Raw genomic sequence first — 23,971 nt, 5'->3', positions numbered from 1 at the left:
TAGCGTGTTACTGTTAAAAATACAGAGATGCCAGACCTTCCTTCCCTCTTTGCAGCTGTTACGGACATTGATCTCCTTACCCCAACAGGACTAAGTTGCTGAACATGACCTTCAGTTTCCCCTCCCACTTTCCTCACACAAGAAACCTCCAACTACCTGACACAGTGTCATTCATGTGGCTGGTGGACAGTCCAGCGCCTTGAGCGGTTCCAGTTCAATACATGCCACATCTGTTATTTCCTAGGGCTTTGTGCTGCCTTAAATAGGTCAGATACACAAAACCGGCTCGTACGGAGGGACAGACCCACAAAAACGTATCCATGACAACTAAGCGTTCCCGCACGCACTTATCAAAGAGCAACACGTTCGGGGAAAGTTGAGACGATTTCCACGAGTAAGGACCCTCACCACAGCTGAGGGCATTAGTGCTACACACAAACGCTCCCAATCACAATAGGTTTTTAGGTCTCGTGACCTATCAATGCGCATGCGCATTGAGTGAAGCGAGACTATAGGGCTTTAAACAAAGTTTAACTAACTGCGGCGATTTGGTGCTGTGCCCGTGCGCTTTTAGGTCAATGCGCAAGCGCATTGACCTAAAATGCGCGTGCACATCACCAAATCGCCATCTGTTCCCAAAGCCACACTCCTCCCACACCTTTGAAGTGAAGCTTAGCTTCACTTCAAAGGCCCCGGCTGCTTCACACCCTCATGCCGCTCTCCCCGCTCCGCCCCCTCCCCTGCCCGCCGTGTGTCTCCCCTTCGGTGTCTTAAGTTGTTGTGTGCAATCTCAACAATGACCTGGACCTATTGTCTGTTTTAGTTATGTTTTTGTGGGTAACAAAGTTGCTGTTTCATAGATGAGTCTGTAAACATATAGTCTGTTCATTAGACCAGTTTTCATTCTTGTGAGAATCAGTACCGCTTCATATGCATCTCCAGTCTGGTTGCAAAGAGCACTGCCAGGAACCAATCATAGCAGCGTTAGTGTGATTTTAGTGCATCAAACTACTATAGCACTTTATTGCGTAAAAATGTTTATTTCTAAAGGTTTTTTTTGTTAACAGTTTTACATCCTAATATTGCACGTCATCTAATAACCCTCTTCACACTCTATTATGAATCCAGAGCAGGAGAGTCTGGCCTGGATTCCCTTTTGCCTTAACTTCTTTCCCTGCATGCCTCCTCTCTCTGGCTATAGCCTACTCTGTTTAACGTAATCATTTAATGTATTTATCCAAATTGCCAACGCGTAATTTCATGAGCCTCATCCTTGCCGCCTTTGAACCCCTATCCGTATGATCATTATTCTTGTTTGTCGCCCTGCCCTTTGCTTAGTCACTATACCTGTCTTCTGTTTCATGCTCCCCCTCTGCCCTTTCTGTCCTGAGAGCAGTTTACTTGGCAGTGGAAGACGGTACTTGAAGGTAATCAGCAGAAGTCCTTCCCAAGCTGCCCTCGTGTCCTTGTCATTCCTCTCTCTACCTGTACTGGAGCTCGAAGCCATCTCCTCTGCGTTCGGCTCCGTTCTGATTACCTCTGAGTCCTCCACATCACCTGTTCTTTCACTTTCGCTTTCTCGTTATATGCCCATATACATCTCCCCTCACACTCACCCTCACTCTCACTCACCCTCACCCTCACTCACCCTCACTCACCCTCAACCCCTCACCCTCAATCCCTCACCCTCAACCCCTCACCCTCAACCCCTCACCCTCACTCACCCTCAATCCCTCACCCTCAACCTCACTCACCCTCACTCACCCTCACCCTCACTCACCCTCACCCTCACTCACCCTCAACCCCTCACTCACCCTCAACCCCTCACTCACCCTCAACCCCTCACCCTCACTCACCCTCACCCTCACTCACCCTCACTCACCCTCACTCACCCTCACTCACCCTCAACCCCTCACCCTCAACCCCTCACCCTCACTCACCCTCAACCCCTCACCCTCAACCACCCTCACCCTCACTCACCCTCAACCTCACTCACCCTCAACCTCACTCACCCTCACTCACCCTCAACCTCACTCACCCTCACTCACCCTCACCCACCCTCAACCCCTCACCCTCACTCACCCACAACCCCTCACTCTCACCCTCACTCACCCTCAACCTCACTCACCCTCAACCCCTCACCCTCACTCACCCTCACTCACCCTCACTCACCCTCACCCTCACTCACCCTCACCCTCCCTCAACCCCTCACTCACCCTCACCCTCGCTCACCTTCACTCACCCTCACCCTCACTCACCCTCAACCCCTCACCCTCACTCACCCGCACCCTCCCTCAACCCCTCACCCTCACTCACCCTCAACCCCTCACCCTCACTCACCCTCACTCACCCTCAACCCCTCACCCACCCTCACCCTCACCCTCACCCTCACCCACCCTCACCCTCACTCACCCTCACCCTCACTCACCCTCACTCACCCTCAACCCCTCACCCATCCTCACCCACCCTCACCCTCAACCCCTCACCCTCACTCACCCTCAACCCCTCACTCACCCTCAACCCCTCACCCTCACTCACCCTCACCCTCACTCACCCTCAACCCCTCACCCTCACTCACCCTCAACCCCTCAACCCCTCACCCTCACTCACCCTCACAACACATATTGTGTTACAATAGGTGTCACATTTGCGAAAGATAAAACTATTGGCATTGTAAATAACAAAGCTATTAATTTCGCTATTTTCAAAACAAGCACATAAATAAAAAATGTGTCACCCTCAACCCCTCACCCTCACTCACCCTCAACCCCTCACCCTCACCCTCACTCACCCTCAACCCCTCACTCACCCTCACCCACTCACTCACCCTCTCACCCTCACTCACCCTCAACCCCTCACCCTCACCCTCACTCACCCTCACCCTCGCTCACCTTCACTCACCCTCACTCACCCTCACTCACCCTCACTCACCCTCAACCCCTCACTCACCCTCACCCTCCCTCAACCCCTCACCCTCCCTCAACCCCTCACCCTCCCTCACCCTCACCCTCCCTCAACCCCTCACCCTCCCTCAACCCCTCACCCTCACTCACCCTCACCCACCGTCAACCCCTCACCCACCCTCAACCCCTCACCCACAACCCCTCACCCTCACTCACCCTCACCCTCACTCACCCTCACCCTTACCCTCACCCTCACTCACCCTCAACCCGTCACCCTCACTCACCCTCAACCCCTCACCCTCACTCATCCTCACCCACCCTCACCCTCACTCACCCTCACCCTCAACCCCTCACCCTCAACCCCTCACCCTCAACCCCTCACCCTCAACCCCTCACCCTCAACCCCTCACCCTCAACCCCTCACCCCCTCACCCTCAACCTCACCCTCACTCACCCTCACAACACATATTGTGTTACAATAGGTGTCACATTTGCGAAAGATAAAACTATTGGCATTGTAAATAACAAAGCTATTAATTTTGCTATTTTCAAAACAAGCACATAAATAAAAAATGTGTCCTTTACAATACCAATCGCTCAAACTTTCCTAATGCGAGACCTATTGCATTGCTGTGCTTCTCTCCCCTGCTGCACTCTCCTGCTCTCTAGAGATGTGGCCTAACGACCAGAGCTGCCATCTAAGTCACGTAAATACAAAACATGTTGCATTCCAAATGCTATAGGTGTCACATTCGCGAAAGTTATAACTATTGGCATTGTAAATGACAAAGCCATCAATTTAGCAATTTTAAAAACCAACAAATAAATAAAATATGTCATTTACAAGACCAATAACTCCAACTTTTCTAATGCGAGACCTATTGCATTTCCAATGCTTGTTGTTACGGTGGATGCAACATTTACATACGTTAAGGTACAGAACCACTATGTGCAGTAGTTTACAAAAGTCTCTAGACTGTTGGAATACAGAATCTCCCAATGGCATTGAAGTTCTCTCGCTTATCCTCGTGTATCGGTGTTTATGTTTCATGCGGTTCTGCACAATCCTTCAACTTGACCTGCCCCGACTTCTGCTTTGTTCAGTGGCCCCTGCATGAGTGTATGGTGGTGTTTACAAAACACGCACTTAGTAAAGGATACATTTCTTAGAGATAACCTCCTGCAGTCCTTAGCCGTGGCGCAGGGGGTGTCACTTGAGAGCGGGGAGTGTCCGCGCAGTACCCCACTGGGAAACGCCCACCCTGGAGACTCCCAGGGTCCTGGGGAAAAGAGCAGAGTAACTTTTGCACGTAACTTCGCGGTGGGTGTATTTTGATACAACACGCACTGCCGTGGGTGCCAGTCTTCCCTCCGTACCTCTAACGGGGCAGTATACCAGTAGAAACTGAACAACTGGGCTAAAGTTTGCCACAGACCCAAAGTCACAGGGACAGCGTTGCTCTACTGTTGACATCGCGTGACACTGGCGCACTGACAACCGCTCTCCAGAAAAGCATGTTTTCAACTGAGCACTAGTGGCAAAGTCAACTCTGCCTGACAGAGGAACCCCTCCTTCAACCCTGCCCCTGGCAGGCCTACCAACCTCAAGCGACCCGGCAAAGGCACGGCTCGGAGGGCAGTGAACAGAGTGTAGGGTTGGGCCCTAGGCCCTCATGCTAGTAATGACTGGACTACAGGACACACTGCATACTCGGTGCAACTGGCCCAGAGCACGTGCGCTCGGCCACTTTTATTGGAGCTGTGTCACCTGACCAGTGACATCAGTGGTGGGTGGGTGTTTAGTGTGAATACATACTCAGCACTAGAATGCTGACTGACTGAGTCCTTACATCCCTCCCAAAATTGGTTAAAATAAAAACAAACGGAAAAAGTCCAAAGTCCTGTGGGGAAAAGAAAGTACACGAGAATGTAACAGTGGACTTATGTTTTCAAACGAGTCTCTTTTGCTGCTTGCAGGCCGCAAGCAGTGTAGCTCCTGCATCCAGGACCAACAGTTCTCTGTGGCACAGTTCGCAGTTGTTCGGTGGGTTCATTCTTTGTCTGTGCTATCTGGACGCTGTTCTCAGCCCTACTTTTGCTTCACCCAATTGGTGATGATAGAGAGATGGATGACATAGGTGTAGACTGTCTTCTGGCTCTTCTTATCCATTCTGGCTTCGTGATGTTTCCGGGCAGACTTCAATGTTGTTTCTTGGCAGGTGAAGAGAGTAGGTGCAAACATCCCTCTCACTAGGATGCCCCTCTCGCCGGCGTTCTTCTCTCACCAGATGTCCGGGAGGACCTCTTTGCCAGGTTTCCACTGGACTGGTGTTTTCGGTCGTGTTGCTCTACCATAGCCTTCGGGCCATGAGCAGGGCGCTCCACGAGCCTCACCGTTGTGTCCTAGTTCCACCTGAAGGTTGGGTTGTCAACTCTTTTCCTTGCTTGCGAGGCTTTCATCCCCGAGGGTCCTGCAGACGCGCATCTGTAGATCTGTCTCCCGTGCGGGACTGCCTGCCACCAGAGTCCCTTGAGGCCTCTGCTTCCTGGGTTGCCACGGGCTGGTGTGAGGTGGTCAGATCCTCAGCTTCTGGAGGCCTGAGCAGTCTCGCCATCCAATCTTCCACTCAACCCCAGAGGTAGATGTCACCAACAGTCTAGCTTGCTCTCTTCTGCGATCGCCATGTGGATAACTCGTCGGTAGCGGTCTTTAATCTGTGCTGCCAGTGCTCTTGCCAGGTCTGGTCTTCTACTGCACTCAGGTGTTCCAGTGCCTGTCACCTTCCTTCTTTTCGCAGGGGCGGCTTCTTCTTGCGGTGGCAACGTGCCACTCTGGTTTCTTCTTCCTTCTTCTCTCAGTGGCAGTGGCCACTCTTCTTCTCGCGACGTAACCTGGTCCGGTCTTCTTTCATCTTCTCTGGCCAGGATTCCCCGTGCAGTGCGCGTACTCTGCACGTGTCTTCCTGGTCTTGTCCTAGTCCTAGGACACTGTCTTCTTGTCACTTAACTCCCAGGGTTAGCGTTGCAACCTTCACTTCTTTCTGTCGCTTCCATTAATTGTGAAGTTGAAGTTCATTGGTCCATGTTCGTGGACTGCGCCTTGGCTGAACTTATTGGACCTCGTGCTGGTCCCTTCTGCCGATGTCCGGCAGGTAGGCTTCGTGGTGCTGAGCTTCTTGGACCTCGTGCTGGTCCCTTCTGCCGATGTCCGGCAGGTAGGATTCGTGGTGCTGAGCTTCTCGGACCTCGTGTTGGTCCCTTCTACCGATGTCCGGCAGGTAGGCTTCGTGGTGCTGAGCTTCTGGCTGGTCAACTTCTTGGTGCGAACATCTGGCTGGTCGGATTCTTGCTTTGTGATCAGGCTGAGTGGTCAGGTTGCTCTTGTGTTGAGTCTTGCATGCTGCGGGTTGTCTGTGCAACCATTTTCTTTCTTCGCAGTTTGATTGCTTTGGTGCGCATCTGGGTGCGCTCTTCAGGTGTTCCCTTGTGGTTTGCTGCCTTGGGCTGGTGCTGTCTGCACTGGGGCGCATTTGTGTCATGCGGCTTTGCACTTCCTGGTTCTGGGTTCCAGAACCATCATCTTGTTGTGTGGGGGTTCTCCTACTTTCGCCATACTGCTGCAGCGATGGCCTGTGGCCACCAGGCCTCGCTATACTCTCTTCTGGCGGAGCGTAGGTGCTTCTGAAGTATTGCTTCTGGAGGGTTGCGTCACCACTCCATTGACCGTCTCCTGGTCCTGCTTCTTCTTTCCATTGTTGGTTGCGACCCTTGTGACTTTCTCTGGGCGTATTTGCTGCGTACTTTCTAGTATCTTCTGAGGAGTTCTTGCACTCCTGCGTCTGGTGTTCTTTGCGCTGTGGTGCGCTCCTGCGCTGTCGCCTCCACATGCTTTGCGTGGTCTTGCGTCTTCCTGCCGTCCGTGATCCCTGGGATCGTCACAGAGGGAGAGCCACGTGCTGTGGGTGCAGGGACCAGAGGAGGACCATGTGCTGTGGGTGCAGTGACCAGAGGTGATTCACGTGCTGCGAGTGCAGTGACCAGAGGGGGGCCACGTGCTGTGAGTGCAGGGACCAGAGGGGGGCCACGTGCTGTGAGTGCAGTCACAGTGATCAGAATGAGACACACATGGCAGTGAGTGGAATGAACTATGCCCACAAGTGTAGTCAACCGAGTGAGACCGAAACATCTGTGTGTGTAGTGAACAGAGGGTGTACAGCGTGCATGTGAGTGCAGAGGCTCACAAGTCTGAATCACCAGACAGGAGACACAGATGACTGTGAGTCCAGTGAACAGAGTGAGACCCAAGTGGCTGTGAACATCTTGAGACTACATCTGAGAAAGGGGACTCTGAGACCCCGTGTCTGTGTGTGTAGTGAACCGAGTGAGACCCACGTGGCTGTGGGTGTAGTGAACAGAGTGAGACCCATGTGGCTGTGAATACTAGGAGTGTGACCTCGACGTCGAGAGTACTGTATGCAGCCATTGGCCTTGGCTACCCCCATGGATGTGTCACCCCCCCTCAGCACGAGGTTCAGCGCGTGGAGTGTCCTAACTTCACTGGAGGCTGTGGCCATCAGGGGCGGTCCCAAAGGAGGGACAGTTTTCAGGCAGCCCCACCCCGGCTTGTTCTGGTTCAGTTCTCTGAAGTCGGGCTGGGGTGAGGGTACAGCGATCTCAGTTTACATCTGTAACCCTCCCCCTTCCTACGGGCTGGCCCGCCCCTTGGACAAGCATGACCAGAAAAAGAGGAAACCGTTGAAAAGAACAAGGTAACCGCAAGGCACGCACGGGGGAGCAAAAACTGGGCAAATGAGTGTGTGACAATATACTGGTCGGCTCGAGCTTGCCCCCCCGCGTCTCACAAACACACACACACCACAATGCCCCCTCATTCTTACAAACAAACTGACCACAATGCTCCCCCCTCGCCTCAAGTCTCACAAATCTACAGACCACAATGCTCCCCTCTCACCTCAAGTCTCCAAACCTACAGACAATGTCGACCCCCAGTCTCAAACCTACAAACTAAAATGCTACTAACGAGGGGGGGGGGATGGGGATAATACAGTATGTGCACTATTTGAGTCACGAGGACCCCCTCGGAACATCACTAGTGTGGGGGTGATGATCACAGCACCCCTGGAATCGCATCGCACACCGGCACAGCTCCACATATTACCGTAGCGATGCGTGCTCTGAGTAAGAGACTGCATGCGCTCGGTAGCTCCGAAATGAATTATCTCAAGGCGCTACGAACTCGGAGGACTGGGCGCATTGGGGACATGGAGGGCGGGGGCTGCGTGGTTTTATGCCTACGCACCTGCACAAAGAAGGACTCAGTGACCAACTTTTCAACTTCCTTAAAGTCGAAGCGTGGTCCGGGAGTCGGGGTTCTGGTCGGACTTACCCGGTTGAGCCCGTCTCTCAAGTGGGCAGTAGCTGCCCATGTGCTGGAAAAGAAAATTAGCTTTGTCAATTAATTAATTAATTAATTCAAGGCCGTGAAAAACATATGGGGTGGGGGGCATCATTTGCGGCAGCGGAAGAATTGTTGAGGGATCCGGGGCATACTGAACAGGGGCTACAATTGCATCGGGCATTATCAGCAGCCATTCACACAACGAGACTAAAAACATGAGTATAAGCAGCTTTTCTCGTATGACTGCTTCACCAGCAGGCTTGCTCGATTTATGGCCACATAACAATCAAATGAAAATAAGCGGCTGCTACACCGACTGAACATGCATGAAATCAATATGCCATACAACAAATCAGATTCTTGGGTGGTGGGAACAACCGCGCCAACTAGAAGTTAAAACTATAGGAACGCAATCAGCATTGTTGGGAAGTCACCTGACGAGATGTGATGCGGGCGCTCACCCGAGACCGAGACGGCGTGTGTGCGGACCCCCTGCTGCTTCTCGTTGTTGGCCAGCCTGCAAGAGAGAGGGAGGAGGCTGTGAATGGAGATCATTCTCCCCGCACACACACTGGCTGCACTTGATCGAACAGGGCACCTCCTGTCATCACCGGGCACGAGCCGCTGCAGGCAGGCAGGGGAGGGCGCAAGGAGGAGAGGGAAGTACCTCTGACGGGCCTCGGAGGGGAGCGGGCTGGAAGGCAGGCCGCGGCAGACAGGGAAGTTGAGCAACACGTGTCTAGGGACGGTTTCTATGCACCGCTAATGTCAACAGTTTACATAAGCGGGCAGGGCTGGGGTGCGAGGCGCAGCGCGGCCTTGTGAATGTGAACGGCTTGTGTCCGCCCTGCAGCTCCGGAGAGCTCGTGCAGCTGAATAACTTGCCTGATTAGCGTTTTAATTCCGCATTCCGGTGTTTAAGAGATGGGGTCGATCGCCCACCATGATGCATAGTTTTCTCTTTTTCAGTCGTCCCACTTGGACGGCCTGGCCAGGTTTGTTATCTTTATGGAGCCATGTGTTTGGCCCAATAAAATTAACAAAGCTTTTACGCCAGCAGTAAGTCGGGGCAGCCAGTCCAAGTGGGACGGCTCTAACAGAGAAAAGTGTATGTCACCGGAAACTCTTTTTCAATGGCCGGCCACCGTTTAGCCTAAACGGTGACGCTGGCCAATGGAAAAGAGAGACGGGGCTTAATGCCAGCTAGTGAATCTCCCTTGAAATCAAAAAATCATAATAAAAATAATAATAAAAATCTCGCAAGCGAGACTACGCATGTGTGCAGTGGACGCCACGAGACCTAAAAAAAAAGTAACTGCACCAAATATCCTGGGAAGCAGACGTAATCAAATTACAAACCAGGGGCCGATTTGAATAGATTTGCAAATCATACGAGAAAGATCAAATACAGCCATACCAAACAAATGCAATGAGCAGACATTTCAGAACCCAAATCATGCGTCCAAGATCGATTGTCCTTCCAATCCAGGAGTACAGCAGGCTGAAAAAGGTTACAAACAGACTGGGAGATGTAGGTTTTGCAACTACGCAAAAGAAACATCGGCAGTGGCACATATACTTCCTGCTGCCCGGTATTTATGTCTGCACGCCGTGAGCCATTGTTAAAAAAAAAAATGCAATCACTACTGGCAGAAGTGCATTAGTATTTTATTTTACCACAAACACCACCACAGAACTTGTACAATTTGGTAAATGTATAAATATTTTAGACAATAAAATGAAGACTGAATGGTCCCACACAGCTATAAAATAAAGGAAAGGTACAATTTTATAACGAAAATCACTGAAGGCGTGACTTTCATTTATTTAAAGAATTGCAGAAAATTATTAGTATTAGCAATATTGTTTTCACATTTAGAAAACGTTACCATTTTTTATCTACAGTGTTTGTTAGATCGTATGGTATGTACGTATTGTAACAATTTTAAATACTTGAATCAATAAACTATTCACAGTAGGCTTCACAAAGTCCACTGTAAGTTTTCAATACTGTCTACCGAGGTCTTCCAACGTCATACTTAGAAAAGCTGTCTGCAGGCGAAACCTAAAACCTTTGGCAGATATGAATACTGGTGCTCCACACACCACAACAATTGATGCATAAATAGTGCACATGACAAAGTAGCTTCTCTTGAAGTACTTTCGGCAGCAGAGGCAGGGCTTCGAGTGGGTAGGGAAGGTTTGTATTAAAAGATTACTATTTAAAGATATCAAAGCACTGACTGATATTATCTAGTGCACTGAAGTAAAACACAAGCCTTCAACAAATAACGTTTTTTTAATTTGAGATACTTTATCGTACTTTGATACGACGTTTGTTCCAGATACATGTCCAATCTTTTCATGGCTCGGCTCGTTCGTAGGCTAAGAGTCAAGCCAGAGATCCCTGACTCGCTACTCTACAAATTTTCGGGCTTACCTATGTCTGAGAGGGATAGACAAAAGACTACTTACCTCAGGTCCGGACTGTCAGGTAAGTTACCTGACAACTCCAACATTAACACGTGCGTGTAACAGCAACTGGAGAACTCCGGAACAAGACAAGTAACTTAAAAGAAAGAAGCACAAAATACAGCAACATCGGGAGCAGGTGAAAACTGACAGCAGGAAATTGTAGGCGCGTTTATTTTGGCTCACACTGGAGGCATCCTCTACAAATGAAACAGAAGACGGACTAGGCCGCAGCAGTACTGCTCCTAATCTTTCGGGCAGAAACACGGCCGCCATAGCAGAAAGACAAAGTTTGTGCTTTAAACATTGAGACCGAACAAATGATGGCAATACATTTAAAAAAATGGCTTAAATAAATATTAACAAATCCTTAACTAATCGTATTAATTGTATTATTGCTCCAAAAATCTTTATTGTATGTGTTCAGGAACAAACCGATGTTCCGCAGTATTATGAACGTATTTAATTCAGCACTTTATGAATTTCACTTTATAATCTAACTCACTATTATGAAAAATGTATTTACTGCTTTTGAATGGCTCTTACCACAAAATGCTCATCAGGCAGAGCATCTATCTCGTGCGCTTCTATTTGCGTGTATACCCAACGCGATCTTACAGACGCAAAGGTAGAGTCTAGCGATGAAGGGATAGAGGCTTTAGTTTTTTTTGTGCATATTTTTATATAGCGCGAACTCGATTTCGAAGCCAACTTTCGCAACCACGATGAGATCAGCGAACCTGAAGAAAGACAACTGTCAAAGGAAAAACGCCGGTAAGCTCTGAGATAGCACGTTGTAGGTCAAAGGGGCATAGCAAAAAAATGCTGTCGCCCACCGGGGCCCCGACAAATGTATATTGCCATTGCAGTGTTTTAGCAGGCGACTCCTTTGGTCTCGTTTTTGCCTGTTGAATGCGAACGTTTGCCGTGATTGGGCTACATGCCGCCTGTCACTGCATGACAGCTCAAATATGAATGAATGTCCTTTAGCCTACCTGTCATTAACTCATATGTTAACAATGCTTCAGTAACAAAAAATAGTCAGGTAGACATAAAATCACTGACCATAGTGTCTGTCGTGACCTGGTTAAAGGGGCAGTAGGACCCTGTACCCCACTGGTGGGGAGGGGGCAGGAACCGGACACCACTTCCGGTCAAGAGAGTGGGGGAGGGGATCAGAACAAGGAGGGCAGGAGGACCAGGCACATGTGGGCAACAGCAGCATCGGCAATCACAGCTGTAAGAATAAGTAATATAAAGACCCTTACCTGACTCTGGCGGGTCTCCTGGGGCGGAGAACACGACAACTGGCGACGAAGTCGGGATTTCAAGCAGAGAGAGAACACGACAGTGTCCACCTACCCCTTAGTACACTTCTTATAGTACTCTTTTGTTTACACTTGTGTACCGGTTGCTTTCTTTATGTGACCTACCAAAGATGGACAACGCAGTTTTACGTCCTGACTAGTCCCCAGTTATTAATTTAGAGTGTAACCAGTGCTTGAAATGGAAACATAGAAGTGCAGGTCCCGGCCCATTTAAAGCACTGAGTATAACTTAATGCATGCTGTTGTCCACGCACAAAATTTGGGGGACAATTGATGACCAGTGTAAACCCAAAGCACTCAGAACATTTTTGGTGTCACTCAGTCTCCAGACAAATGCTGTGCTGAAATAAAGATTTGATTCTCAACAATCACCAGAGCCTTCTTCATTGGCGCCCTCTCAGTTCTTTACACTGGTGGCGAATGGGCCCTTAACTACATCTGAGAAGTACTTTTGCAACAACATGATTAACGTTCTCCGGATTTGTTGGTTCCCATTGGCAAAAGTAAAGGCATGGACATCCCCCCCATGGGTTTTTCCTATTTTCAGTTCTGGCGAACATATTTGCCTCTTTTTGATCTGGGAATCGCATTCCATTGGCTGCATCTCAAGTGTGGATTACCTTTGGTCCCGGTGATGGTAATATATACGGCCAAGGAATGGATATAATTTAGTGCACTGTGGTTTGATTTGTGAGGAGATTCATTTAAAGTTCTAGTTGACATCATAAATCTTACGTGGAGCTGCGTCCACAACGTTGCAGCATCCAAATTGCTACTAGGCAAGGGTAGTATCTCATTTGCTTAATCAAGACACTGTCATCACCAGTTAAAATAAGATAGTGTAAGCTGTTACAGGTACAATTGTCACATGCACAGACTTGCTTCTTGTGCATCTTCACATCAAGACTACAGTGACTGCTTTCACTATTTTCAAATAATTTTTTTTGTGCATGACTTGATAAATAATAGAGGGGTTGCTTATTAGTGTGTGAAACAGCCGTAACTACTTTATTTATTAAGGCTTGTAGGTCCATCTCTTTGATGGTTCGCTCATGGGCTAACCTCCTTTCCTCCCTTTCCATATCCATCCTAGCTAATTCCAACTTCATTCTCCTCTCCTCTCTCCTATCTTCTAGCTCGGCGTCAGTTAAACCCCTCTCTGAGACGCTGCTGCTCGCCCTCGAAGGTGTCCTGGGACCTGTCAGCAGATTCCCCCTTCCAGGTTGGTTCAACATTGCAATCTCAAGGACAGTGTCCCCGTCACTCTCTTCAGTATCTGGTTCTTCCCTTAAATGAGCTTCCACCCATGCCCTTATGCTTGTCAGCAACTCGCCTTTCTTGGCACCTTTGTTAAAGAATACCCCTTGTTGCTGACACCATTCTTTGAGTTGGTTCACAGTATGGGATTCTAGCTCTTTAAAATTCAATTCCATCTTTCACTATGGAATAAAATTAACACACAGGAGAAAACCAAGAAGTGACCTGAGGTTAACCTCCACCCACCACCAGAAATAAATTTGGAAAAAACAAAATTCAAATTAGGAGGGCCGCAAGGAGAAAACTCCTGGTGTAGGTCAGTGTATTGCGTTGAATTACTAATGAGTAGCTGCAACCAAGTCAGAATCCCACCGCTAGGCACCAAATGTTGGAACCTGGGATGTCAGGTCACCTAGGGTAGCCTGGCCTAGGGGTAAGGCATGCAATTCTAGAGGCACAGTGTGAAGGTTGCAAACCACCCAGCAGTAAATCCACTCAATAGCACTTAAAAAGGACACTACACCAATTTGTTATGAAAATATGTACTGGTTTATAAAAATAATATCTTTGCTCTTTTGCGTTCAGAATACACCACTTATTACACTTCAGGTTGTCTTGGAAATAGCAAGTACTTTTAAGCTGCTAAGCAATTTACCAGCGAGTTTCAACAGTACATTACATTTGTCATGAAATCAATAATAACACTCTCAGATTTGCTAACTTAAATCAATAATCAACATCAATAGTGCATTTAATCAGACTCCAGAATTAATTAGATATGGTTACTATGCAGTGCACTATACTTGTCTCCCACAGCACCTATAACCCCCTCTTTCTAGTACACAGTCACTGTGGGTTTCAAATATACCAGACTCTACATAGACACCAGCAACCTTTCTTTGCTGTTTGCTCCCTCAAGTTACTCCCCTCACCATATGACACTGTTGAGGAAATAACCAATGACTAAGTTATTTCCTTGCAGGCTTGAGCATCACTTTCCCCCTTCCTCGATAGAACTTTAAAGAGTTCCCCTCCTCTGCTCTCCGAAGAGAGGGGATTAGTTTCCAGAGGCTCAGTCTTCCCTCTTCCCCCCCCCCCCCGTTCACCTTACTGTACTGGGGAGGCGAAGCGTCTCAAGTTCCCACGTTCTGGTGTTGACAAGTAGCTCAACAGAGGCTCCGGCTGGCAACCGCTGTGCCGGGCGCTTCCCGCCCCAACCAGCCACCTGTTATCAAGGCTGGCGCAGGGATTACCGAGGACTGGTTCTCCTCTCCTCAAACCCCGCAGACGTTCTCCAGTCGTCGGCCACACAATTACGGGCGGGCACTGTGGAGGCTGCCTGGCGCTAACGAGCTCCGCTTCCACTATCCGGGGGTTGGTGCTGCAGGGACGGACTGGCGCAGATGAGCGCCACTGCTTCCTCCTTCTCCTCCGATCCGGCTCCGCCTCACGGAGCCCGGCGGCTCAACGGGGCATGCGCGAAAAGCGAGTGTCTCCCTGACAGAGACCGCGCTGCTCGCACTGCGCTGCCCTTCTTCTCCGCCCACCCGGAAGTCGCCGGGAGCTTCTCTAGGTCCGCTCCTCACCTCAGGGCTTGCAGCTGCAGGTCCAAATCGGCGCCGCTCGCCTCGCACCAATCAAGGACAGAACGGCTCGTTGCCTACCGGCCTCCGCTTCCTCAGCACTCACACGCCGGTCCAGAGCCAGAACAGCTCGTTATCTCGCTGCCTCCGCTCTCCCAGCCCTCGCTGCAACCGGTAGAAAGAGGGTCACGGTAGGGTTGAGGCACCAGCAGTCAGGCAGAACCTATTTAACTAGCTGAGAATAGGGGGGCTCAAGGATTAGCCCCACTCTGTTTGGGATTCTTGCTGCAACAGTCTCACTGGGATTTTTATGCTGGGCAGAGGACTACACTCTTCACAGTGCTGCAGTCTCCTTCTCCTGTTCACTTCCCTATTCTTCCAGTCAAGGGATTAGTCAGGCGCCCAGGGTCTCCCTTAATCTTCCACAGCGGGGACAAGACAAGAAACCCACAGGAGAGGTAGAGAAGTGGAATAATTAGGCTGCTTCCCAGTCCAGGAGTTCAACCCTTACACTAGTCTCCCCCCACCTGCCAGGATAGCCTGTCCTCCAGCTGACTCTCTTAGGTAGACAAAATGGCTGCCCCGCATTCCGCCTTATATAGGCTGCCCCTCAGTGGTCCAGAATGGACCAGAAGGTTCTGGAACGCCCTATACTGGTCTATGGGCAAGTTCTGGGTTTGGCAGTTAAGGCAGTTGGTAACCACCATTTTGTGTGGTTCCAACTTTTCCTGACAGAACAGGCCTCTGGGCCTGAGGTGAAAGACTATGAGGGACAAAAGAACACCTATCCCCTTGGCCAACACCTAGAAAAAGTTAGTGGACAAAAATTATTAAGGGTATGAGGGGCAAAAAGGGGACACAATAAATAATAAATTGGAGGGACTACGCAAAAAAACCAGACAGGTCTAACACTTGGGTTCTGTTATTTGTATAATAAATAACTGTGGGTAGGATTTCTGTCAGCACCGGAGGCTACGATTTTGCTTCTCATTTCTTTGCTCTTTTATTACAGCAGCCAATAAAAAAAACACTTTACTTATAAAACTACAAATCCCATGAGCACCATATGCCCCATAACTATAGAGAGTGTCCCTATATAAGGTACAACTGAGGTGACCACTTCCTCTTTCTCTGGTGTTCCACAGCCAGTTAAGTGCCATTCCCTTACTAACCTCATAATTGTGTGGTAGCGTTTGGGTTTGGTCATGGGCTTATGATTGCATGTGCTTGGTGCTTACTGTGCGTTACCCGTCGATTTGCGCTTCATTTCTTGGCAGAATGTAATGCTTTGCGCTTCCTCAGCGCGTCTTGTCCATTAAACGTAAATCGCCTAATTTATCATTTGTCTATTGTTTATTTTTGCCTTCCGCTCGTGTCGGATCACTCGCCGTTTGGGAGCGCATTGCCTCCCCTGCCGGGCGCATTGTGCCTGCGGCAGTATCTAGGTGGAGTGGGAGTACGGGGGCGGGGAACGCGCGTCGCTCGATCACGCTGCGTCCTCTTTTGATTTTGATTGGCGGCCTGTGCCGCGCATGCGCGGTGGCCATTTTAGGCATTCTCCCGACGGCGTTAAGTGCTTCTGGCAGAGCGGGAATACGCTTCGGATGTAAAATATTATATTTGCCCGTCTTAAGCCCCCTGTGACGCCCGATGCTTGTAGGACGCTGAAGGCAGTACAATAGTGCATAGGCTTTGCCTAGAGAGGTTGGTAAGCCCTCCTTGCACCACATAACATTCATTGCTCCTGTTTGGCTTACCTGAAGTCGTTCCTCTCCCCTATGATTCCTCCTTAAGACTGAGCTGCCCTCATATTGGTGGCCTGTACTCGCCTCTTTGCACAATGGCTGAATTATTTTTCGAGGATGATTATTTTGAGTCTGAATCAATAGGTTCACTGGAGCAGGACCTCGTGGAGGCCTTAGATGCAGAGGTGCAACACTCAGTTAATTCAGCTTTAGTGAGAGTGATTGTACCCCTCAAACGCCATTTAAATAATTACGTGCGTCAGATGGGGTGGCTCCCTGCCGCAAGCGCCCCTCCAAAACCCAGTGGCAAGAAGGATTCCAATCCTCATACGGAGGATTTTGCTCGCTTCTCCAGGGCCTTGGCAAATGACCACGCCTACACTGCGCCGGATGAGTCTACAAACTCCATTCAGGGGGAAAATGGGGACTCCTCGTCAGAAAAGGATTCGGAGTAGGAGGAAGCTCCCAGACCGGTGAAGAAATCAAGGAAGTAACCCACATTGATACCCCCTCCCAGCCTAAGCGCCTCATGTTCCAGCCTGCGGACATAGTCCATTCTAATTCCACCGCATTGTGGTAATGTGCCTAAAAGTGGGCACACTGGTACAGGGTCACCCTTTTGTCCACGGGTCTAAAGACCAAAAAAATAGAGATTGGCACTGGAGTTGGTATAAATAAGTTTATTAATCACTCATGAGTGGGACAACGTCCACACAACACTCTCAAGTGCTGCAGGAGGTAGTACACTGAATTCACAAACCATCGTCCCTTTTACACCGGTTTTCTGCAATGTAAGCATGTGGACAGAAATCGGAAGAACAAGGTTTAGAAATCGCTATCAGCAAACAAGGGCAGATGAATAACCTATTGGTCAGCAAAGTGGGAGGGGGAGCAGAAATGCTTATGGCAGCAGTAAATGGTCGACAGTTAACATCTGAGACCAGGTGCACTGGCAGCTACTAACCCCCAGCACATACATTGCTTTAGCTGAATCAGGAAGTCAACTAAAATAGATAACACAAGCAGAGTGAAAAAGTCGAGCAGCAAAGGACGGAAGAATTACGAAGGAAACTAAATGGACACCACAGCCAAAATGGCTGTCGCTTATGCTAAGTAAAATATTACACATTTCCACAGACAACCCTTTTAGCATAAGCTAATACATTTTCCTATGCTTTTAAAGGGGTACGATAAGCATCATGTATATCAATTGACATTATCTCAGAGATTTTCTCGTTCTATTGCTGAACGAGCATTTATATTTTGGACCTTTGTTTTAGATGGCAAACAAGTAGTACAAGTGGAAATACAGAGAGAACAAAGCATTGGCCCGCACTGGATACATTAACAATAAGAGAAGAGAATTGCAATAATTATGAATAATTTCGACAATATTTTCAGTCCCCATACAGAAAATATGTTATAGAACCATCCAGCGCAAGTTCATGTTCCTGAGTCTTGATGTATCTCAGTAGCTATTTTATGCATTTTGGAAAATACATCATGAACAGAAGGGGCGTGGTCCGGTATGAATACGCAGCAGCTACTACCAATAATACAACATGCTCCACCACAATCAGCTAGAATAGCGCCTAGCACCATTCTATATTGCAAAGTCACAATTCTCGTAATTTGGAATCCTTCTGTAATATTTCCAAGCGCCATTGCTGTCTGATTAGTCACAGCTTCTACTACACAGGTCAAGCGTCTGATCTTTCTACTATTTAAAGCCGCACCAACAATAATAATAATAATAATAATAAGGACATTTGTAGAGCGCATGGATTACGCCATCTCGGCGTGTCCCCGCGCTAAAACAGGAGAGGAAAGAAGACTCGTCCGAGGGAGGTCGGAAAAGCGCGGTAAAAAAACACAGAGAAACCTATGAGGAGAACAGATGGGTTTTCAGCATTCGACGGAAGATAGGTTCTGCCGGTTCCAAGCGGAGGCTGATAGGGAGTTTGTTCCAACCTATGGCCACCACAACCTTGAAAGAACGGCCTCCCATTTTTTCTCTCCTATATCGGTGGGTCACAAGCGTGCCCTTGCCTCCCGATCTAAGCGATCTGCGTGGTTCATACCAGGTAGCCAGACCTGTCAGATAACTAGGAGCTTTATGCCATAAGATTCGGTGACATGTAAGGAGGGCTTTGTACATTATTCTTTTTTTCACTGGGAGCCAGTGGAGGGTCTTCAGGGCGGTAGCGGAGTTGGCTCTTTTTGGGAGTCTAAGCACTAGGCGGGCTGCAGCATTTTGCAGTATCTGGAGTCGGCCAATGCTTTTACTAGATGCTCCCAGGAAGAGGACGTTCCCATAGTCCAGGCGTGAAGTGATCAATGCGTGGGTCATAGTGCGCCGAGCCTCCAAAGGAAGGAGGTCCAGGGTTTTATTGAGAGTCTTTAAGACCCCATAGCACTTGCCTACTAGTCGATTGATGTGAGTCTCATAAGAGAGTGTCGGATCCATCCATATCCCTAAGTTCTTTGCTTCAGGACAAGCTATAGGCATAGCGCCTAGACAACTAGGCCACCAATCACAAGTCCAGAGCCGCCGATCACCACCTACTACCAAGACTTCAGTCTTGGAGCTGTTGAGTTTAAGGCAGTGACTATCCATCCAGGTGGCCAATGCTTGCATACAAGCTCGGAAATTATTCGCCCCCGATGCCGAGGTTTGGGTGAGGGTGAGTAAGAGCTGCGTACCGTCGGCGTAGGAGACAATCTCTACGCCGAACGAATGAACTAGTTCAGCCAGGGGGGCCATATATAGATTAAAAAGGGTAGGACTTAGAGCGGAGCCCTGTGGCACCCCCTGTTCTAAGATCTTCTCCTCCGACTGAAAGGAGCCCCGTTGGACCTGAAACCTTCTGCATGTCAGAAACGATTTAAGCCATCCGAGTGCTCTGTCAGTCACACCACCTCTGTTCAGACACTGTAACAAGGTGATATGTGCTATAGTGTCGAACGCTGCGCTAAGGTCTAGCATGACAAGTGCCATGGTTAGGCCTGCGTCCGCTCCTAACCGTAAAGTTTCGGTGGCTCTTAATAAGGCTGTCTCAGTGGAGAGACCTCTTCGGAACCCCGATTGAGAGGGGTGCAGGAGAATATTCTTTTCCACAAATGCCATCAGTTGCATATTAGCAATTTTCTCTGCAATCTCCGCAGTATAAGGTAGCAGAGAGATAGGTCGTAGATTTTCCAGAACATCATGGCTTACGTTTGGTTTTTTCCTAATAGGTAGCACAATCGCCTTTTTCCAATTTATCGGCAGGGTCTGGGAGTCAAAGGATGTTGTGAGGACATGGCGGATATAAGGTTCTAGAACAGCTATGCTAGCACCCAGCACTCTAGGAGGAGCTGGATCTCTAGGAGAGCCTGATTTTATACTAGTACAGATGGTTTCAAGTTCCTTACTCGAAGGTACAGTAAAACACTCTAACCTCTGTTCTGAATTTAACAGTTCCTCTGTCTTCAGTTCTATGAAGGTTTCTCCATTAGCAGGACAACTGGAGAAGGAACTGTAAATATTTTTTACTTTATTGGCAAAATAGTCTGCCACCTTATTGCATTCAATGACGGAGTCTGAGTTAGAGACGATAGAGATTTCTTTATATATTTTGAAGAGTTCTCTAGATGAACAGTCCGCCTCACAGATTCTGTTCCTATAAAAGGTGGTTTTAGCAGCCATGACCTGCTTTTGGTAGCTTCTCATTGCTGTTCTATATTGACTTTTAGTGGACTCATTCATATCCTTGCGCCAGAGCCTTTCTAGTTTTTTACATGCTGATCTGATAGTCTGCAGATCTGTATTATACCATAGGGCTGATCTCCTAGCTCTGTTTCCCTGTTTGGGGATGGACATAGGGGCTACCTTATTCAGGGCCTCAAGGATTCGGGTTTCTAGGTTTAGGTTAGCGCTTTCGCTATCCGTGCCTCCTGGCATCCCTCCTACGCTTAGCAACTCGCTGAAAGTATGTTGTGAACATTTTTTCCATTTGCGGTAAGGGTAGCTATTGTTGCCATCCAGCAGAGGTGTCGGCTTACCTAAAGTGCAAATTTCAAAAGGGACTAGAAAATGGTCTGTCCAGGGAAGAGGGTTCGGACAATTCGTCTTTATGCCCTCCCAGTTAGCAAACACCGGGTCCAGTAAGTGGCCATGAGTATGGGTGGGGGTTAAATTTATAAGGGACAGATTCATATGTTGTAAGTCCTGTCTCAACTCCGTGGCTTCCCTTTGCTGGACATCGTCAAAGTGAATATTTAAGTCACCTAGAAGGAGAACCTTCCTGTGTCTGAGTGCAAGGTGAGCAAGGTGTTCTTGTAAGCTCTGCCTAAAATTACCCAGGGTCCCAGGAGGTCGATAGAGAAGGACACCCAAGATGTGGTTCTGAGGGCCCAGTTTCAGTGCGAATTTTCCAGCTTCACAGTCCTCTATTGCAAGAGGTTCAAGGGAGCAAACCAGTGGGGCCTTGCTGATCACTGCAATCCCACCTCCAAGGCCTACTAGTCGATCCACCCTGGTTATGTTATAGCTGGGTGGAAGGGATTCGATGATCTCAGGGTCAGAATCGGCGCCCAGCCATGTCTCCGTCAGAAAGAGCAAATCGAGCTTCTCATCAGAGAGCAGGTCCCAAATTTGCAAGGCATGTCTAGGTAAGGATCGACAATTTAGCAAGCCACCTTTGAGGTTCCTTGACCGTTCTTTAGAGTCTATCTGTTTAGTGGTTTTAAACGGGCAATGAGGGCATTTGGTAGAGGCTACAGCCTCCATTTTGTGCCTACAGCACTCAGTAATCGGTGGCCTTAGGTTCCAGAGGTCCTGCCCATTATATGTTATCATTTCAATAGGAAAATGGCCAGGGGTTGGGGCCCTGGACCGCGCCCGGCCGTGGACGGGCGCAGACGGGCTTGACTTAGGCGCGCCTTCGGCGCGCAAACGGCGCGCCCGCTGCGCGACCGATGGAAGCACATATTTTATGTTAATCCGGGCTGTAGGTTGAGGGGGCGTGGCCAGAAAGGGGCGTGGCCTCCGCTCGTGGCGGGAGGGCGCGAGGGGGAGTGATCGATCAGCGTGCAGCGTCAGCGCTGGCTCCGCTGCATACACCGCCTGAGTCTAAGGGAGGTGAGTTAAGACAAGAACAAGTAGATCTGTGATTGAGCAAAGTTTAAAAACACAAGTCAAGACACCGTAAAAATTCTCACACACAAGAAATCTTTGCGCAGAGTTTAAAAAACACAAGCAATGACACCGTAAGAATTTCATACACAAGTAATCTGTGATATAAGTTAAAAACAGTAGCACCTCGCTCCCGGCTTTCCGCCTCAGGAGCTTACCTCTTCAGTTTTGCTAGGTCAGCCGAGGAGTGTGGGCATTAAGCGAAGAGGCTGGGGGCGTGGCCAGAAAGGGGCGTGGCCAGAAAGGGGCGTGGCCTCCGCTCGTGGCGTGAGGGCGCGAGGGGGAGTGATCGATCAGCGTGCAGCGTCAGCGCTGGCTCCGCTGCATACACCGCCTGAGTCTAAGGGAGGTGAGTTAAGACAAGCACAAGTAGATCTGTGATTGAGCAAAGTTTAAAAACACAAGTAAAGACACCGTAAAAATTCTCACACACAAGAAATCTGTGCGCAGAGTTTAAAAAACACAAGCAATGACACCGTAAGAATTTCACACACAAGTAATCTGTGATATAAGTTAAAAACAGTAGCACCTCGCTCCCGGCTTTCCGCCTCAGGAGCTTACCTCTTCAGTTTTTGAGAAAGAAAAAAAGTCCCAAATTAAAGTCAACATATTTCTGTAAAGCAGTGTCAGTTTGATCCACTTCATCATTATTCATAGTTCTTTTGAATCGGTTCAAGGAAATCTCATTAAACAGTTTTTGATCTTTATGATAAGATGCAGATTCTAAGAACACAGGAGGAAGCAAGAAGGACACATAGCATATGCCAGACCATCCGATAGGTAGATGATAGTAACCTTTACTTCCACAAATAAAGTAAGTGTTGAGTGAGGATAGAAAACTGCTATTGTTTGTTCCGGTAATGTTTAATACTGTAGTACAATCACTTTTTCCCACTGGGATACTACCAAACTGCTCACACAAAGATTTGCTTGGGCTCTAGTAACAGCGATAACAGAAGGCCTGTTACCCATGGCTGTTCGAGTGTTGGGGAAAACATAACGTGTGGAGGAATTTCCTTTGCGATACTCCTCAATTTCCCATACAGTTCCTTTGGCTTCTGGGTCCCCTTCCTCATCGGGGTAACAAACTTTATTAAGTTTTGCATTAAGTCCTCATACATCAGCTAGAGTAATATTAGCAATTTCAGAGGCCCACAATAGTGCAAACCAGGCTCTACAGGAGCCACTATGCGAGAATGACAAGGGAATGAAAGGTGTTCCTCCCTTCTTCTGATGAGCTAGCATTCTTCCACATACCCAGCCATTGGTAGTGTTTGCAGCATAATGAGTATGATGGAACATTTGTATGAAAGTGTTATTGAGATATAACATTCGGTGCTTCGCTGCATGATAAGAAAGTGTGAAATAATAATGTTCGTTGGGGACAGGAGTAGTAGCAGTCTGTACGTTTTCGAGCTGGAGCTACTTCCTCCACAACCCACATTATCACAACAATGATAACAGCAGTCAAAGTTAGTCCAGTAACAAACATTGTGTATTTGCTACAGATTTTTTCAGCATTCTATTTCTCCTCAGACATGTTCATTTCGTCGGCAAGCAACACAACAGATGGTGCCCTAAGGTCCTGGGCAGGCGTTGGTTTCTTCACTAACGTTGAGACGAGTAGTCACTAAAAGGCTACCCCCTTTGTAGTCAGTCTTTAACTACCCAGGACAGTGGCTCAAACAGTCTCTTTTTGCGATGAAATGTCTTTCTTCCTGTATCGAAGCAGATATCTAGATGTACCAGGGATCGTGTGGTCCGGGAAGACTTCCTCAAGTCCTTCAGGTGACGCAGCTCAGCCTTTCTCGGCAATCAGAATGTCGCGGTGATCTTTCAGCGCAGTAGGTTCTACCAAGGTGAACAGAACTTTCTTGCCATGTGTAACATGCACCTAGTTCTTCCTGTTGGTCACACGCACTGCAGTTCTGGTAGCAAGGAGGACCTGCTCTGGGCCACGCCAGCGAGGTTCCAAGCATTTCACCCGCTGAAAGACTTTGGTCATCACTTGGTCGCCAGGGCGCAAATTGTGTCCATCACCTTTCGACCTGTCTGGAAGAGCTTCTCATACCTGCTGATAAATAGAAG

At 48.7% G+C, this 23,971-nt stretch overlaps 2 protein-coding genes across 8 annotated transcripts in view; one reads left to right on the top strand and one right to left on the bottom strand.

Annotated features, from left to right (window-relative positions):
• The window catches only part of DCPH1 (damage control phosphatase 1), a 195,116-nt gene extending 184,118 nt beyond the window's left edge, over positions 1-10,998 (bottom strand). For 2 of the 6 annotated variants that reach the window (XM_078673977.1, XM_078673976.1), the window contains exons 1-2: positions 10,848-10,998; positions 8,757-8,839 (exon numbers count right to left, since the gene is read on the bottom strand). The gene's annotated coding sequence lies outside the window, so the exon portion shown is untranslated. Of the gene's footprint in view, positions 1-8,756; positions 8,840-10,797 lie in introns of all 6 variants that reach the window. The other 4 variants (XM_078673973.1, XM_078673974.1, XM_078673975.1 and 1 more) reach the window with 3 other exon arrangements.
• Positions 10,999-11,393: 395 nt separating this feature from the next.
• The window catches only part of RMND1 (required for meiotic nuclear division 1 homolog), a 494,724-nt gene continuing 482,146 nt past the window's right edge, over positions 11,394-23,971 (top strand). Inside the window, exon 1 of one of the 2 annotated variants that reach the window (XM_078673969.1) lies at positions 11,394-11,568. The gene's annotated coding sequence lies outside the window, so the exon portion shown is untranslated. The remainder of the gene's footprint in view (positions 11,569-23,971) is intronic. The other variant, XM_078673970.1, reaches the window with a different exon arrangement.

This window comes from Lissotriton helveticus, chromosome 1_1, assembly GCF_964261635.1.
Source record: "Lissotriton helveticus chromosome 1_1, aLisHel1.1, whole genome shotgun sequence".
Classification (NCBI taxonomy): Eukaryota; Metazoa; Chordata; class Amphibia; order Caudata; family Salamandridae; genus Lissotriton; species Lissotriton helveticus.
The sequence above is the reverse complement of the archived record's forward strand: the minus strand, read 5'-3'. Positions and strand labels throughout refer to the sequence as shown.